At 47.0% G+C, this 19,574-nt stretch overlaps 1 protein-coding gene across 7 annotated transcripts in view; it reads right to left on the bottom strand.

The window, feature by feature from the left end:
* TJP3 (tight junction protein 3) overlaps nucleotides 1-19,574 on the bottom strand; it is a 166,123-nt gene that overhangs the window by 86,259 nt on the left and 60,290 nt on the right. The window contains exon 3 of one of the 7 annotated variants that reach the window (XM_073685152.1): nucleotides 15,908-15,982. The exons of the other annotated variants lie outside the window; for them this stretch is intronic. The gene's annotated coding sequence lies outside the window, so the exon portion shown is untranslated. The remainder of the gene's footprint in view (nucleotides 1-15,907; nucleotides 15,983-19,574) is intronic. 7 annotated transcript variants of the gene reach the window in all.

Genomic DNA, 19,574 nt, shown 5'->3' with positions numbered 1-19,574 from the left:
CTGAGTTCACACGATGCGTTTTTAATGCGTTTCCGCGGCGTTTTTGCAGTTGCGGAAACGCATTAAAAACGCATGGTAGAAGGGCAGCAATGTTCCCCAATAGAAATCCGCATGTGCTGTGCCCATGATGCGGATTTTTCCGCAGCGTAAACGCTGCGCTCAAAAATCCGCAGCATGTCAATTAATTTTGCGTAAACGCCTCGTTTTTGCCGCCATTGACTTGCATTAGAACGCACCAATTTCCGCAAGACTGCATTTGTACTTGCGTTATTGGCGCGTTCTAATGTGCGGATGGTACCCGAGTGTGGAGAAGATGAGACTCTCCTCCACACCCAGGTACCATTTAAAAAGCTGTAAAACAAGAATAAAATAAGAAATATTATATATATATATATATATATATATATATATATATATATATATATATATATATATATATATATATATATATATATATATATATATATATATATATATATATATTATATATATATATATATTTACCATCTGTCGGCCCGCGCAGCGCTCCTGCTTGGTTCCCGGCGGGTCACGTGACGCTGACGTCGGCAGGTCTTTCAATTCAAAGTTGCCGGCGAGGGAGAACGGAGTGAGCAGGACACCGGGGGCCATCGGAGGTAAGTATATACACTCTCTCGGGTCACACTATATAAATCCATGCTGTTTGCATGGATTTATATAGTGTGATCTAGTTGTCAAGCACTTTCCAGGTGATGCTAAAATCGCCTGGAAAGCGCTTGTCAATCCACATGCGGAAACGCATGTGAATCCGCATGTATTCCGCAGGAAAAACGCATGCAAAATCTGCATGCGTTTTTTCTTCCAGGGAGATGCAGAAATGATGCAGAAATTTTCTGCATCGTGTGCACATACCCTTAGGGAATCCTCACATGTGCTAAGGCTGATTAACAAACAGGCAATCTCTGCAGGTGTTGAGGCTGACAGCCGTAAATCATGCAGATGCAGGAACTCGAACTTAATATACGAACACGCCAAAGATACTTGGAAAACACCTGAGCGTGCAGGGAGAAAGGGTTAAACAAGCACGCTCACCTCATCTCCACGCACTGGTTCTCACAAAAATTTGTCTATATAGGCGCTTCTGCTAATAGTAGTTCTTGATACCACACTGTTGGTTGAAAACAAGTTTTAATGTCATCCTTAATGCGTTGTGGAAGCAGGGAGATGAAACTTTCCCAAGTTTCAAAAAAAGGACTGTACCCTTCCCTCCTTATGCAAGGAGGCCTCAGCCCAATCCATCGGAAGCAGAAAGCCTTAGCTACTTACTGGTAACGGGATTTTTCGGAGCCCATGACAGCACCACGTGAGAGAGAGGATCCGCCCATCAAGGACAGGAAACCTACAGGTTAAAAAGGGCGGCCCTCTCTTCCCGCCTCTGTTTAGTTAACAGAGCATGAGAGTACCGCCAAGGTTAGTTATAACAAAACATAAATCACATTAAGTACATTACTTTTCATCAATTTCCCGCAAGGGTGCACAAAAAGAAATCAAATCTACAGGAGTGCACAACACCAGTGAAGGGAGGGAATATAAAGGTGCTGTCATGGGCTCCGAAAAATCCCGTTACCAGTAAGTAACTAAGGCTTTATTCGGTCGTCCATGACAGCACCACGTGAGAGAATTACAGAGACGAAGGAAATTAGGGAGGGACCACAGCTTGAAGCACCCTTCTCCCGAAAGTGAGATCTGCAGAGCCACCCAGATCCAATCTATAGTGCCTATAGAAAGTAGAGGGAGAAGACCAAGTGGCAGCCTTACAAATCTCCTCAATGGAAAGCCCTGTCTTCTCCGCCCAGGAGGTTGATACCGCTCTGGTAGAATGCGCCCTCAATCCCTCCGGTATCTCTTTATCCCCTGAGGAGTATGCGAGGGAAATGGCCTCCTTGATCCATCTAGCGATTGTAGCCTTTGAGGCCTTACAACCCTTCCTAGCCCCCTGATAGCAAATAAATAGGGACTTATCCTTTCTAAAGCCATGTGACACTTCTAAGTACCTTAGTACGCACCTCCTAACGTCTAAAGTGTAAAGTCTCTCCTCTTTTTGATTTTTGGGCGGAAAGCAAAAAGTTGGGAGAACTATTTCCTGGGTTCTATGGAATCGAGTGGCCACTTTAGGAAGAAAGGCTGGATCAGGTTTTAATATAATCCTATCGTCCAGAATTTGCGTGAATGGAGAGCATATTGAAAGGGCCTGTAGGTCACTGACTCTCCTGGCTGAAGTTAGGGCTACTAACAGGACCGTCTTTAGGAAAATAATTTTGGGGGAGACTAAATCTAGTGGCTCAAAAGGAGGACTGGTCAAGGCATCTAAGACAAAACTCAAATCCCAGGGAGACATCTTTGCTTTGGTAATGGGTCTACACCTAAAGGAAGCTTTTATGAAACGGCCTATCCAATAGTTATCTGCAATATTGGAAGAAAATAAAGCTCCCAACGCCGACACCTGTACTTTCAAGGTACTGGTAGCGAGACCTAATTCTAAGCCTCGCTGCAGAAATTCCAGAATTTTCCCAATAAGGGGGCCCCTCCTCCACCTTAACTTCTGCAAAGGACAGAAACTTCCTCCAGGTCCTGGCATAAATACGGGTGGTAACAGGTTTTCTGCTAGCCAGGAGAGTATTCACTACATTTGCGGGGAATCCTTTGTTGGTCAATAACACCCTCTCAAATTCCACGCCGTCAAATGTAGACTCTGGGTTGGAGGATGGGAAAGTGGCCCTTGAGTGAGGAGGTCCGGAATCTCCGGAAGAACCCAGGGATCTGATATGGACATCTTCCGGAGACAAGGGAACCACGGTCTTTTGGGCCAAAAGGGACATACGAGTATCACTCTGGCCCGGTCTGCCCTGATCTTTCTTATCACCGCTGGGAGCAGGATCATGGGAGGGAAGGCATATGCCAGAGGAAATCTCCAGGGAACCATAAAGGCGTCCACGGCCAGGGGTCCTTCTCTGGGGTCTAAGGAACAAAAATTTTCCACTTTCCGATTGGCTCTTGTTGCGAATAAGTCCACAGTCGGAAGGCCCCACATTTCTACGATTCTGGAAAATATTTGTGTATTTAGGGACCACTCTCCTTCTTTTACAGAAGTACGGCTGAGGAAATCCGCTGTGATGTTTTCCTTGCCTTTTAGATGAGTAGCCGAAAGAGAGAGACAGTGATCTTCGGCTTTCAGCAGAAGTGCGTTCGCTACCCTCATCAAGTTTCTTGAGCGGGTTCCCCCTTGGTGGTTTATGTAAGCTACCATGACTTGATTGTCTGAGAGTACACGGACATGCTGGTCCTGAAAATATATAAGGAACTCGTTGAACGCATGCTGCACCGCCAGAAGCTCCTTAACATTTGATGACAACTCTTGCTCACTGCTTGACCAGGTTCCCTGCACTAATTTCCCTTCAAAGTGAGCTCCCCAACCTGTAGCACTTGCATCAGTGGACAAGACTGCAGTTGGACTACATTCCCAGGGAACCCCTTGAGCAAGATTGTCTTGTCGTAACCACCAACGAAGGGACCATATGGCATGAGGACCTAGCGTAAACTTACGGTCTAGATGCCCCTCTAAAGCTGCGTTATTGTACAACACATCCCACTGAAAGGCTCTTGAATGCAATTGTGACCAACGAACCGCAGGAAAAGTGGAGGTGAAGGTTCCCAATAGTGACATGGCCTTACGGAGTGACATAGAAGGTTTACGTATACATTGTTCTACCAACTCCCGGATTCTATCAATTTTCTCTTCTGGAAGACAACATAGCTGTTTCCTAGAATCTAATATGACCCCCAGATATTGTTGTACCTTGAGTGGAGATAGTCTAGACTTTTCTAAATTTAGAAACCACCCCAAACTCTTTAAGACCGACATGGTCTCCTGCAGGTGGGTCTCGCATTGAACCAACGAATTCCCCACTATCAGGAGATCATCCAGGTAAGGGATAATTAGAATGTCCCTTTCTCTTATATGGGCCATAACTTCCGCCATTACTTTAGTAAAAACCCGTGGGGCTATAGCTAAACCGAAGGGGAGTGCAGTGTATTGGAAGTGTTTAACCACCCCGTCTATTGCAATGGCCAGCCTCAAGTATTTCTGGTAATCACTATGAATTGGGATATGGTAATACGCATCTTTGAGATCGAGCACTACCATATAGCAGTGGGGATAAAGTAACTTTATTACGGATTTTAAAGACTCCATTTTAAAGGTGTGTATTTAAGGAAATTATTCAGGGATTTCAGATTTATAATTGTCCTGAAACTTCCATCTGGTTTTGGAATCAAGAAGAGCGGGGAGTAGAAACCAAGACCCTTTTCAGCTTACGGAACCTCAATCAGGACGTGCTTTCTTATTAGGGTTTGTACTTCCGAAACGAGGGCAGCCTGGCGTTCTGGGGAAGAACTGGAGGGAACAACCATGAACCTTTTGTGAGGCAATGCTTTAAATTGAAACTTAAGACCATACTTAATCAGGCTCAAAATCCAATTACTATGAGAAATCTGTTCCCAAGCTGGGCCAAAAAAAATGACAATCTCCCTCCCACCTGGGCTGATTGTGTATCCCCTGGCTTCTGCTCAATTTTTGAAGACGGACCAAAGAGTAGACCTCTACCTTTTCGACCTCTCATCAGACTTGTCTTGCTCCCTGAAATATCTCTTCCGGAAAAATTTCCTCTTCCAGAACGATCTCTTAAAGGAGGGTAGAGGTACTGATGGAAACCCCTTCTTAGGGTCCCCCGCTTTCTCCAATAAGTCGTCCATGGTCTGACCAAAGAGGTATTCCCCTTCACACGGGATTGTACACAGTCTGGACTTAGTCTGTAAATCCCCTGGCCAGCTTTTAATCCACAAGGCTCGCTGAACCGCATTTGACAGTGCTGCTGACTTTGCTGCCAACCTCACCGAGTCCACAGATGCATCAGCAAGAAAAGCTGCCGCCCCCTGAACCAGTGGAAGGGAAGAAATAATGTCTTTCCTAGAAGTCCCATCCTTCAACTGACTGTCTAGCTGTTCTAGCCACACCATCAGGGCTCTGGACGTACAGGTAGCCGCTACTGTTGGTCTCAGTGCTCCCGCAGCTGTCTCCCATGCCCCTTTCAGGAAAGTATCAGCCCGTCTGTCTAGGGGATCTCTCAATGCACCCATATCATCGAACGGGAGGGAAGTTCTTTTCGCTGCTTTGGTAACAGCAACATCCAGCTTGGGTGCTTTTAACCAGGAGGAACACATAGCATCCTCAAACGGATATTTCCTTTTAAAGGATGGAGGAACACTACCCTTCTTGTCAGGCTTTCTCCACTCCTTATCAATGAGGTCTTTTACCTTTGAATTTACTGGAAAGACCCTTCTCTTCTTTAGCCCCAGACCACCAGACATAACATCCTCAGCTGACTTCTCTACCCTCGAGTCCACTATCCCCATCGTAGATCGGACGGCTTTTACTAGGGCATCGACCTCCTTCAGGGGAAAGCACTGTCTATCTGGCTCACTATCAGAGGAAGAGAAGGCGGAGGAGGAAGCGGTTTTTACCGATAGCTCAGAGTCTGAACCCAGCTGGGTTTCTTGAGGAATATGCCCAGACTCTGAACCTTGCAATGCTTTGCCTATTTCTTCCCTTATTAAAGTTCTTAGGCCTAGGGAAAAATCTGGGGTCTCCTCCGATATCATTTTGCTGATACAAAGCTGACATAACCTTTTGCTATATGAATCAGGGAGTGGACAGCTGCATAAGGCACACTCTCTGTGCTTGGACTTCGAGGAACATTTCTTGCTCTAAAAGAAAGTCATAGATCGAAAGAAGGAGGAAACATTAGTAGAACTTTCACGAAGATTCCACTCACCCCACAGAACCTTCGGTACCGTAGAAGCAGAAGAATCCAGCATGCATGGCGAGGAATCACGCCGCACCGGACCGTCCTTCCTGCTCTTAGTGGTAGCTCTTCTAGTTGTACGACCAGACCCTAGCCGGGAATGACGCTGCGCCACTAGCTGTGAGGGCTCCCCAGAGGGCTGCTCCTGCAGCAGATGTTGTTGCCTAGGTGACAGCTCCTGTAATTCTAGCTTACAATGTAAGAATGGGCTGTGAAGCACCTCTGTATGTTACCAGACCCTTTATATACTGGCCATACCGGTACCATGTGTGGGTGTGTGTTTCCTTTTTTTTTTTACCCAGGAGGGCATTACCTGCTCCTTGGTCTGCCTCCCCAGGTCCAGGTGGGATCCAGGTGGGCTACTCGCCGCCAGGTCCGGCGTTCAGCTGCTTCGCGCCAAAAAATTCAAACGAGCCCCGCCCCTTCTGGTGACGTCACAGGGCTTCCTGCCCGGCGCACCGGAAGTCGCGTCAGAAGGTCGCGCCTGGATCTCCTGCAAGTGGTAGCGGGAGGGTGGGGGGAGCCCGCTAGCGGCCCCACACCTGGCGGACATCTACCTCCCGTGAGGCGATGTCGCGCCTGCCGCAACGCTCACGGAGGCGCCCCCATGAGCCCTGCCGTGGCGTCTCCAGAGGACCGGGACGGACCGGCTCCAACCACCTGCTGTGGCCCTCTCTGATCGCCCCCTTGATCGCAGCATTCCAGGGGAAAGGGGAGGTAAGCGAGACTTACCTACTCTAAGGCGTCCCGCTCTGTCTCTGCCAGGTCCCGGTAGTGGTCATGGTGACCCAATGTCGTCTTGACAACATCTGGATCACCAGAAAGTTATTTTGATAATGTGCAGTGCGTAATCAAAGTATCTTCTGAGTGTGTAGCGCTGACACGCAGCATAGCATAGAGATGCTGCTGCATTTCTATGCTATGCAAGTGATCAGGCTGCAAAAAAATGAAAGTCCCATAGTGGAACTAAGTGTAAAAGTTAAAAAAAAAAAAAAAAATAATAATATACTGCACCCATACAAAAATATGAAAAAAAAAACCAATAAAAAAGTACACATTTGGTATTGCCACGTCTAGAACAACCTGACCTATAAAACGGTCCCACTAGTTAACCCCTTTAGTGAACACAGTAAAAAAAAAAAATTATAAAAGCATAGTTTTTTGCTTTTTTATCATACCAAACAAAAAAATAGAATAAGACGCGATCAAAAAGACGAATGTAAATAAAAACGGTACCGATGAAAACATCATCTTCTCCCTCAAAAATGAGCCGAGATACAGCTCCATCAGCTGAAAAATAAGTTATATCTCAGAATAAAGCGATACAAAAAGATTTTTTTTATAAAAGTTTTTACTGTGTAAAAGCGCCAAAACATAAAAAAAAAACTATATTAATGTGGTACCGCTGTAAACATACTGACCCGAAGAAGCTACCTTATCAATTTTACCACACAAGGAACAGTATAAAAACAAGCCAAAAAAACAATTTCTGAATTGTTGGTTTTTGTTTTTTCTGCCTCCCAAAAATCGGAATAGAAAGTGATCAAAAAAAGTCACATGCCCGAAAACAGTACCAATAAAAACGTCAACCTGTCCCGCAAAAAATAAGCCCTTACAAGACTGTCAGCCGAAACATGGAAAAATTATAGCTCTCAAAACATTGCAATGCAAAAACTAGTGTGTGACAGCTATCAATCATAAAAAACTGATATTAATCTGGTATCGCTGTAATCGCAGCACCAACCCGAAGAATAAAGTGGTCTAATTACTTATACCTCACGAGAAAAGGCATAAAAAAAAAAAAAATAAACGCTAGGGTTAGAGTTGTGCTAGGGTTGGTATTATTTCAATAGTAAAGAAAAAAAAAATGATCTCGATATGACGACTAGTTTGCATCGGGTGCTTGGGTATGCACAGAGTATAGAGAGTGCTCGAGTGACATGCTCTAGTCTCCGCCCCGTATGTTTTGTGGCTGTTATACAGCCAGAAAAAACTTGCGGGGATCGCCTGCCATGCACGAGCGATTCCTTCATGCGGTGCGGGGACTTGAGCATCCGCAACACACGGTGCATACCCGAGTACCCGATGCAAGCTCAAGTAGCGAGCATTTGCGCTCAAGACTAATGAAAACATTAGGTCATCATATTGAATAAGTTATCAATTTCTGTGTCGTACCTCTGGGTTCAAAATGTTCACTATACCCATTGATAAGATACTTGAGGGGTATAGTTTCTAAAATGGGGTCACTTGTGGGGGGTTTCCACTGTTTAGGCGCATCAAGAACTCTCCAAATGCGACATGGCGTCCGCTCTCGATTTCAGACAATTTTGCGTTCAAAAAGTCACAGTGTCCCTTACCTTCTGAACCCTGCCGAGTGCCCAAACAATGCATTTTCCCCACATATGGGGTATTGGTGTACTAAGGATAAATTGCACAACAGTTTTTGGGGTCCATTTTCTTCTCTTAACCTTGTGAAAATAAAAAAATTGGGGCTAAAAGATAAAATTTTTCCACAAAAATTGACTTAATTTTTACGGATCAATGTTATAAACTTCTGTGAAGCACCTGGGGGTTCAAAGTGTTCAACACACATCTAGATAAGTTCCCTGAAGGGTCTAGTTTCCAAAATGGTGTCACTTGTGGGGGTTTCCACTGTTTAGGCACATCAGGGGCTTCCCAAACGCGACATGGCATCTGCTAATTATTCAAACAAATTCTACATTCAAAAAGACAAATGGCGCTCCTTCCCTTCCGAGCCATGCCGTGTGCCCCAAGAGTGTTTTTTCCCCAAATTTTGGGGTCCATGTTTTCCTGTTACGGTTGTTAAAATAAAAAAGCTTGGGTCTAAAGTAACTTTTTTTTTTTTTTTTTTTCCCCACAAAAATGTTCATGGTTTTCTTCCACATTCCAAAAATTCCTGTGAAGCACCTGAAAGGTTAGGCTATGTGCCCACGATGCAGAAATGAACCAGAAAACTTCTGCAGCGTTTCTGCATGGTCTTGGCAGTCAAAAACGCTTGCGGATTTTACACACGTTTTTGCAGCGTTTTTACATGCGGATTTGACTTGCGATTTCAAGTCCATTGGGATCTCAAATCCGCATGCAGAAAAGCACAAATAATGGGTATGCTGTGGATTTTTCTGCAAGGAAAATCCACAGAATGGGCACAGAATATGTAGATTTTCATTGGGGATCATGGGGCATGGATTACCAAGCGTTTTTAAAGAGTTTCTGCTGCGGAAATTCCGCATCAAAAATGCATAGGGGGCACACAGCCTTAATAAACTTCTTGAATGTGGTTATGAGTACCTTGAGTGGTGCAGTTTTTAGAATGGTGTCACTTTTGGGAATTTTCTGTCATAGAGGCCCCTCAAAGTCACTTCAAATGTGATGTGGTCCATAAAAAAAACAAATTTTGTTGGAAAAATGAGAAATTGCTGGTCAGCTTTTAACCCTTATAAGTTCCGAACAAAAACAAATTTTGGTTCCAAAATTGCGCTGATGCTAAGTAGACATGTGGGAAATATTATTAACTATTTTGTGTGACATACCTCTCAGATTTAAAGGCATGAAAACTCAAATTTAGAAAATTGCGAAATTTTCAAAATTTTCGCCAAATTTCCAACTTTTCACAAATAAACACAAGTGATATCAAATACATTTTACCACTATCATGAAGTACAATATGAAAAAAAAACTCTCTCAGAATCACTGGGATCCGTTGAAGCATTCCAGAGTTATTACCTCATAAAGTGACACAGGTCAGAATTGTAAAAATTGGTCTGGTCATTTACAGTACGTGCAAACCTCCCTTGGGGGTAAATATCCAAAAATGGCCCATAGAGGCTCATCAGGAACAAAGTCTGTGAGATGTGTGGTGGTAAATGGTCTCACTCTGACCCAAAAGGGCTGAATGACCGGGCATGTCCACAGGCAATGGCTTTGTGGAACTTAAAACACACGGAGGTTATGTACAACCTCCTTCTATAACCTTTTTGCGAAGTGAAATAGGATCTATGACAGATTTTCAGCCTCATTTGTATAGAGCTTTCAAAATAGTGCTGCAGGACAAGGAGAAGTCCTCGATCTTTCATTTTGTTAGCGGAAATTGGGATTGGTCATGATCCAAGGCAACACTTATGAATTTGTAGTGGTGGTTATTTGGCCAGATGAGGAATTACATTTAGTGTTCCATCTAAAGCAGGCATGGTATCCACTACTGCTCGGGAAGATGTGCTAGTATCTTTTTTACGTAATGGTAAACTGTATTTAGACTGTGCCTCCTCTACTGGGTACATAAGGCGTTCCTCTAAGTTGGCCAAGTGTTTAATAGAGGTTATACCTTGAGAGTACAACCGATAAGACAGGGTGAGAATGTCCATATTGAAAATGAGGGTTACCAACCAGTGAGTGAAGGAGAGATGCCTGGGGAGAGAGCCAAAAGTGTTGGCGTATTTTCTGCCATGCCTTCCATGTAGTCACCAGGAGTGGGTTTGCTTTTACCTCAGCCAGCAGTTCACTATAAGGGAGATGTACGAGACCGGGAAAAGCCCTGCCGGGCTGAGACGCCATTCCCCTCACCGCCGCGGTCCAGGTCCGGTGTCCTCCCGCTCCTGTGGCACGCACCGCGCACAGCTTCTCGTGCACTGTGCTTAGGGCGCGCGCATTCCCTCCCTCTTAAAGGGGCCGCGCGCGCCGTCCTATAGAGTCCCCTGCCAATGGTCGGAGGACTTCCCCTATATAAGACAACTCTTCCAATATGGGAGGTGCCTGTGCAAGGTTGTTGTTCCGTGTGCTAACACTTGCTCCAGCCCTCAGGTCCCGCTGCCTGTCAGTCCTGCCTGTTTAACAGTTCCGTCCTCCAATCTGTCTACAGTTATGTCCTCCAGCCTGCTTGCCTGGAGGGCCTGTCTGTTACCAGTTGTGCCCGCCAGCCAGCCTACCTGGAGCTCCTGCCTGTAACCTGCCGTGCCCGCCAGTCTGCCTACCTGGAGCACCTGCCTGTTACCTGTCGTGCCCGCCTGCTTGCCTAACCGGTGCACCCGTCCGGCTATCTGCCGAACCAGCCTGCTTATCCACCCGGACCACCCGTCAGCCTTCCTGCCGTGCTCATCTGCTGTACTGGTCAATAAATGCCTTCTGACCCGTGGGAGTCACCTGCTCTCACACAAGGTCGGTCCCAGAGTGGCACCTGGTCCACCTGCCTGATCCCTCCCTGGTTCATGGAGTCGACTGAGCCGCCGTGTGACCTTGGTCAGGCCGTGTAGGCCCCTCTGGTCCCTCCTTGCACCGCAGAACAGAGGTTCCACCACCCCGACCCGCAACACACTCTAGGCCGTATTGTGCGTAGAAAGATGTCCCTCCCAGCCAGTCCACCACCACCCGGAATAGGGATGCTAGGTTATAGTGTCTAATATCGGGGAAGTTAATCACCCCCGCACCCCCCCCCATTTCCCTTCAGCTGTTGGAGTAATTTAAAGGCTATACGTGCCTTTTTTCCCTCCCAGATAAATAGATAAATGAGTGGTATAAAATAGTTGATCCGTGTCTCCTCTTTAGGAGCTAGATAGATTGGAAGAGAATGAAAAAGATAGAGAAGACGTGAAAATAAGGTCATTTCAATTAAATTGGCGCTACCTAGGTATGACAGACTAAAATCCTTCCATTTAGCCAAAGTGGATTCTAAGTTACGGAGATATAAATTGACATTGGTTTTGTATAATTTAGATGGTACTTCTAGGTATTTCATTAAATAAGCAGTCCACTGACAAGGGAATCCCGATGCACATAACGGTCTGAAGGGGCCACGTAGCATCATTACCTGTTTTATCCCAATTGATATTACAGCCCAATTAACCTCCTAAGTCTCCTAATTCTTGAATAAGGAAAAGCAGGACCTGTTTGGGGTTAGTTACTACCAGCAGAATGTCATCCACAAATGGTGACTTAACTCTCTGGAGCCCACCATAAGTCCCCTAAAAGTAGGGGTCCGTAATAGGTGGTGTAGTAAGGTGTCTACAAAGATTAAATAGAAGGGGTGACAGAGGGCATCCCTGTTTGACTACCCGAAAGATCTATTGCTGGTGCACCACATCCATTAACTGTCACACAAATATTTGCATTTATATGAAGGTATTCAATATACTGTAGGAACCTCAGACCAAAATTTCCCCTGGCCAAAACTTCATACAGAAAAGCCATGCCACCTTGTCAAAGGCCTTTTCGGCATCCAGACACATCAGCATTGTGGGTAGTCGTGATGCATCTTGGGCTAAGACCGTGGTTGCGACCGCCAAGCATATATTTGCCACGCTGCTTTCGCCTTAGGTAAAGCCCGTCTGAACCTCACACAGAAGGCCAGGCAGCAACATTTGTAGATAGTTTGCCAAGATAATCGCCAAGAGTTTATAATCATGGTTGAGGAGTGAAATTGGGTGGTTGGATTGTGGCAATAATGGGTCTGTTAGATTTAGGGATAACTATGGTGCATGAGTTGATCGATAGAGGCCTCATGGAGGAAAACTGCATTGAAAAGGTCAAAAAATGGGTACTAAGTCAGGGGATAGAATCTTTAATATTCAGCAGAAAAACCATCAGCACCCGGGGTCTGTTGTAGCTGGTCTCAAAAAAAAAAAAAATATCACCATTGGAGGAATAGCTGGAGAAACGTCTTGTAAATCTTCACATTGGATTGGGTTTGCTGCAACCTCTACTTCGTGCTCATTCACTCCATGGTGAGGACTACATAATAGAAATATTAATGTCAGGAAAGTGTTCTTCCATATTTGTCTGACATAGAGGTCCCCCACCTCCTCCCTTATTCCCCTTCTGCTCAGCACAAAAGCCCAAATTAACACAGTCATGAGGGAGGCCTTACACAAACAAATGCCAGCCATGAAATGCAAATGTATTTCCTCTTAACACAGACCTGAGATAGACTGACACCTTGACACCTTTTCCCAGGCCAGAGTTTGGAGGAAAGAGGAATTGGTTCATGAAGTGCAAAGGCACTCACAAACAACTGCCGACCACCAGCAATAGCTAGGCCGACTCCAAAATGAAATATGAAATATTGTGAGTTCCATATGTCCAACAGTAATGGGACCCATATGTTTAGTGACCAAATCAGCCCAGAAATGTATATGTAGTTTTCCACGGCTGTAAGCAAAATCAGGAAGCTGTAGCGTAAAAACAACAGAACAGCAGACTGCAGCTATGCGATGTGTGGTCTCTACATGAAGGTAAAATCATAACAGAAAATATATCACATCACTTTTTTGCTTCTGGGATCAACGAGCGATGAGTTATCCCAAAAAACAGGTTTTTAATACAAATCTGAAGGTTGGAGCCCAGCCCCTGTGAAGTCATCACAGGGGGGAAAGGGGGGAGGGGGGGTCTCTCTCGTCAGCATAAAATAGTTTATTGAGGCTGAAGCCGTGTTCTTTGCCTGGGAGAATAGGTCTATCATAGCGGAGGACCCTGTTCGATAACAGTAAACAGAGTGTCTCCCCTCCACCTATACTGAGTCGTCACAGCGAACTTTATGGTGTAAGTTTCACCTTTTTATTCTGTTTATTTTATGTAACTGCCTATGTATTTTAATGTCCCCTTTGTAACATCCTTGTATATATTTTTCTTAAACACTGCCTCCCTTTTGGATTAAATATAAAATTTAATAGTCCTGTTTCTTTTGTTCTGTAATCTTTCCCTTCCCCATAGCCACATACGCTACCAAAACGCAGGCATCTGGCCAGGCCTGTATTATATTTCAAACTCGGCCAGTGGTGGCAGGCAGAGAATAATAATAATTATTGAGCTATCGTGAAGCTGACAGTAACAGTACAGAGGGTGTTAAACACGGATTCCAGGCTGTGGAATCCAGAGGTGTGACGCCATACGCTCACTTGGCGCTTACCGATACCTACGCAACAAGTAGTCTGGATCGTGAGCTCGCGACTCCAGATGAAATACTGACAGCGTGATGGAACGGGGAGATATCGCGTGATCTCCCCGGTGTCCTCTCGCCTGTGTGGTGATTCCCTGATTATAATATATATAATCTATATCTATCTATATCTACACTTATCATAAAAATAAAGGGAACACTCAAATAACACATCCTAGATCTGAATGAATGAAATATTCTCATTGAATACTTTGTTCTGTACAAAGTTGAATGTGCCGACAACAGAATCACACAAAAATCATCAATGGAAATCAAATTCATTAATCAATGGAGGCCTGGATTTGGAGTCACCCCCAAAATTAAAGTGGAAAAACACACTACAGGCTGATCCAACTTTGATGTAATGTTCTTGAAACAAGTCAAAATAAGGTTCAGTATTGTGTGTGGCCTCCACATGCTTGTATGACCTCCCTACAACGCCTGGGCATGCTCTGGATGAGGTTGCGAATGGTCTCCTGTGGGATCTCCTCCCAGACCTGGACTAAAGCATCCGCCAACTCCTGGACACTCTGTGGTGCAACGTGACGTTGGTGGATGGAGCGAGACATGTTGTCCCAGATGTGCTCAATCGTATTCACGTCTGGGGAACGGGCGGGCCAGTCCATAGCCTCAATTCCTTCATCTTGCAGGAACTGCTGACACACTCCAGCCACATGAGGTCTGGCATGGTCCTGCATTAGGAGGAACCCAGGGCCAACCGCACCAGCATACAGTCTCACAAGGGGTCTGAGGTGAGCACATGGAGGGCTGTGCGGCCCTCCAAAGAAATGCCAACCCACACCATTACTGACCCACTGCCAAACCGGTCATGCTGAAGGATGTTGCAGGCAGCAGATCGCTCTCCACAGCGTCTCCAGACTGTCACGTCTGTCACAGGTGTTCAGTGTGAACCTGATTTCATCTGTGAAGAGCACAGGGCGCCAGTGGCGACTTTGCCAATCCTGATGTTCTGTGGCAAATGCCAAGCATCCTGCACGGTGTTGGGCTGTAAGCACAACCCCCATCTGTGGACGTCGGGCCCTCATACCACCCTCATGGAGTCTGTTTCTAAGCGTTTGTGCAGACATGCACATTTGTGGCCTGCTGGAGGTCATTTTGCAGGGCTCTGGCAGTGCTCCTCCTGTTCCTCCTTGCACAAAAGGTGGAGGTAGTGGTCCTGCTGCTGGGTTGTTGCCCTCCTACGGCCCCCTCCACGTCTCCTGATGTACTGGCCTGTCTCCTGGTAGTGCCTCCAGCCTCTGGACACTACGCTGACAGACCCAGCAAACCTTCTTGCCACAGCTCGCATTGATGTGCCATCCTGGATGAGCTGCACTACCTGAGCAACTTCTGTGGGTTGTAGAGTCCGTCTCATGCTACCACGAGTGAGAAAGCATAACCAACATTCAAAAGTGACCAAAACATCAGCCAGAAAGGATTGGTACTGAGATGTGGTCTGTGGTCCCCACCTGCAGAACCACTCCTTTATTGAGTGTGTCTTGATAATTGCCAATAATTTCCATCTATTGTCTATTCCATTTGCACAACAGCATGTGAAATTGATTGTCAATCAGTGTTGCTTCCCAAGTGGACAGTTTGATTTCACAGAAGTTTGATTTACTTGGAGTTATATTCTGTTGCTTAAGCGTTCCCTTTATTTTTTTGAGTAGTGTAATTTACCAGGCTGGTCAGCCCTCCAATGTGTCTCTCGACGAAAGACCACATCTGGCAAGAATCGTCTCAGGTGGGTTAAGAGAGGTGTGTTTAAGAGGGGTGTTTAGGCCCGCTACATTCCATGAGAAAAACCGCAAGGGTGGCGAGGTGTATGTGGTGTTGGAGTTTAGTGTCTGAGGTATTCTCATCCTGGGTCCCAGGGCAAGGTCTGAGTAGTATGCAGCAACAAGGTGTGTTCATCCCTTTCGGTCCTAGAGAGCCACAGGCATGAACAAATATTAACGGTGTCATCAAGGGTGGGTCCTGCACAGATTAGTACCTGAGCTGAGAAGAGAAAAAATACATAGGAGGGTTAACATAGTAGAAAACAATATAGAAAACCACATACTCAACTTAGCATCTCTCCGACGATACACCAGGCGAGCAATGCCAAAGAGAACATTCCATTACGGAAACAGTTCCCCTACAAAAATAGATAACATGTATAAAACGAGTACTATAGATCATCCCACTGTGACATCTTCAGCACGATGGAACCTTCTCTCCGCCACCTGAAATCGATTGAAGAAAACAATCAATAGACGATAGATACAGTGGCTACGGAAAAGTATTCAGACACTTAAATTTTTCATTCTTTGTTTCAATGCAGGCATTTGGTAAATTCTAAAAAGTTCATTTTTTTTCTCATTAACTCCGCACCCCATCTTGACTGAAAAAAACAAAATGTAGAAATTTTTGGAAATTTATTAAAAAAACAAAACAAAAACTGAAATATCACATGGTCATGAGTATTCAGACCCTTTGCTCAGACACTCATATTTAAGTCACATGCTGTCCATTTTCTTGTGATCCTCCTTGAGATGGTTCTACTCCTTCATTGGAGCCCAGCTGTGTTTAAATAAACTGATTAGGACTTGATTCGGAAAGGCACACACCTGTCTATATAAGACCATGTCAGACCAAATGAGAATCATGAGCTCAAAAAAGGAACTGCCCAAGGAGCTCAGAGACAGAATTGTGGCTAGGCAGATCTGGCCAAGGTTACAAAAGAATTTCTGCATTACTCAAGGTTCCTAAGAACACAGTGGCCTCAATATTCCTTAAATGGAATAAGTTTGGGACCACCAGAAGTCTTCCAAGACCTAGCCGTCCAGACAAACTGATCAATCGTGGGAGAAGAGCCTTGGTGAGAGAGGTAAAGAAGAACCCCAAGATGACTGTGGCTGAGCTCCAGAGATGCAGTAGGGAGATGGGAGAAAGTTCCACAAAGTCAACCATCACTGCAGCCCTCCACCAGTCGGGCCTTTATGGCAGAGTGGCCCGACGGAAGCCTCTCCTCAGTGCAAGACATATGAAAACCCGCATAGAGTTTGCTCAAAAACACATGAAGGGCTCCCAGACTGAGAAATGAGATTCTCTGGTCAGATGAGATGAAGATAGAATTATCACAAAAAAGTTCTAAGTGGTATGTGTGGAGAAAACCAGGCACTGCTCATCACCTGCCTAGTACAATCCCAACAGTGAAACATGGTGGTGGCAGCATCATGCTATGGGGATGTTTTTCAGCTGCAGGCACAGGACGACTGGATGCAATTGAAGGAAACATGAATGCGGCCAAGTACAGAGATATCCTTGATGAAAACCTCTTCGAGTGCTCTGGACCTCAGACTTGGCTGAAGGTTCACCTTCCAGCAAGACAATGACCCTAAGCACGCAGCTAAAATAACAAAGAAGTGGCTTCAGAACAACTCTGTGCCCTTTTTTGACTGGCCCAGCCAGAGCCATGACCTAAACTCAATTGAGCATTTCTGGAGAGACCTGAAAATGGCTGTCCACCAACGTTCACCATCCAATCTGACGGAACGGGAGAGGATCTGTGTAGTATCGGCGTCTCTGCCCCGTTCTAGGCAGAGACGCCGTCCCTCTCACCTCCCCGCTCCTGGCGCGGCGTCCTCCAGCGCTGCTCTCCCCGCTGCTTCCGGCGCGCGCTCCTTCCCCGGCAGTGTGCTTAGGGCGCGCGCGCTCCCCCTCTCTTAAAGGGACCGCGCGCGCCGACCTAAGGAGTCCCCGGCCAATTGCCGGAGGACCTCCCATATAAAGGGCACCTCCTCCAAAATGGAGGTGCCCGAGCAATGTTGTTTGGACCTGTGTCTCACCTGTGCTTCAGCCCTCAGGTCCCGTTGCCAGTTACCTGCCAGATTCCTGCCAGCTTGCTGTCCTTGTCCTGCCAGATATCCAGTCACCTGCCTGCTAGCCTGAGGTCCGACGGTCTGCCTTCCTACTCCTGTCAGTCTGTCTATGGACCAGCTTGCCCGCTCACCTGGGAGCGCACATCAGTTACCTGCCTGCTAGCCTACCTGGAGGCTCCGTCGTCACGTGCTGTGACCATCTGCCTTTCCAGAGACTCCAGCCCGCTCACCTGGGAGCGCCCACCTGTTACCTGCCTGCTAGCCTACCCGGAGGCTTCGCCGTCACGTGCTGTGACCATCTGCCTTTCCAGAGACTACTGCCCGCTCACCTGGGAGCGCCCACCTGTTACCTGCCTGCTAGCCTACCCGGAGGCTTCGCCGTCACGTGCTGTGACCACCTACCATTCCAGAGACTCTCGCTTGCTCACCTGGGAGCACACATCTACCATCTGCCTGCTAGCCTACCCGGAGGCTCTGCCATCACAGGTCGTACCTACCCTTTACCTAAGAGACTGCCCCGGTCACTTGCCGTAACTCCCTGCCCGTTCATCCAGAGACTGCCCCGATCTCTTGCCGTAACCTCCTGCCCGTTCTTCCAGAGACTGCCCCGATCTCTTGCCGTAACCTCCTGCCCATTCTTCCAGAGACTGCCCCGATCACTTGCCGTGACCCCCAGCCCGTTCATTCAGAGACTGTCCCGGTCACCTGCTGTGACTGCCTGCCCGTCATCCCTGGTTGCCACCCGCTCCCTTACAAAGGACCGCCCCCTTGTATAGTAGCTCAGAGGTTCCGCCTCCCTGACCAGTTACAGTTTGCTCGGGCCATGGAACGCGGTGGCACCCAAGCTCCCTCGCTCTCGGACCTGTGTCATGAACTGTCCCGTCAAAGGTCCCAACAGGAGTCCATCCTGGGTCACCTGCGGAATGTTAATACTCGCCTGGACACTGACTGCTCCACCAGCAACCTCCGCCAGTGCCATGTCCCGGAATCCGGCAGCCCCGCTGCCCACCAATACCATGGTATCTTACCCCGGACCCCGACTTTCTGCACCTCCTCACTTCGGAGGCGACTCCGCCCAGGCTCGGGGCTTCATAAATCAGTGCACCCTGCACTTTGAACTATTGTCTCACCAGTTTAACTCCGACCGGGCCAAAATTGCATTCATCATGTCCCATCTCACCGGAGAGGCCCTGGCCTGGCTAAATCCTCTATGGGAGAGAGGAGACCCCCTGGTATCCAACTTGCCTGCTTTTCTCACGGCTTTCCGGAAAGTCTTCGACGAACCCGGACGGAAGACCTCATCCGCATCTTCACTGCTACGCCTCCGTCAGGGAAGTCTCACCGTGGGCCAATATGCCATACGGTTCCGTACCCTTGCCTCGGAGCTGGCCTGGGATAACGACGCTCTGGTATCGGTCTTCTGGGAGGGTCTGTCCAGCCGTAATAAAGATGAACTTGCCGGTCGGGACATTCCTACCACCCTCGATGACCTAATAACTCTGGCCACCCGGATTGACCTGCGGTTCCAGGAGCGTGCCAAAGAGGTCACCCGTGAGAGGAGGTTTCCACGCCTAGCTCCTACTTTTCAGCAACCCGTCACTCCCTCCGTCTCTTCTGAGCCTATGCAGGTCGACCAGACCAAGATGGTCGGTTCTCGCCAAGAATCTCGCCGAGCCGAGGGAAGCGGTTTCTATTGTGGCAATAAGAAGCACTTCATCCGTTCCTGCCCGGAAAAGCCGGGAAACGCCAGTGTCTAGGACCACTCGGAGAGGCCGTCCTAGACAAAAGTAAGTCCTCTCCGTCTCTGACCTTACCGGTCTCTATTGCTTTGGGAGAGAACCGTCTCTTTGAACTCGCCCATCTGGA

The sequence above is a fragment of the Phyllobates terribilis genome, unplaced genomic scaffold (genome assembly GCF_046119375.1).
Source record: "Phyllobates terribilis strain yellow unplaced genomic scaffold, ASM4611937v1 Scaffold_1__5_contigs__length_1240528914, whole genome shotgun sequence".
Taxonomy (NCBI): domain Eukaryota; kingdom Metazoa; phylum Chordata; class Amphibia; order Anura; family Dendrobatidae; genus Phyllobates; species Phyllobates terribilis.
Note: the sequence above shows the minus strand (reverse complement) of the source record. Positions and strands in the feature narration are given on the sequence as shown.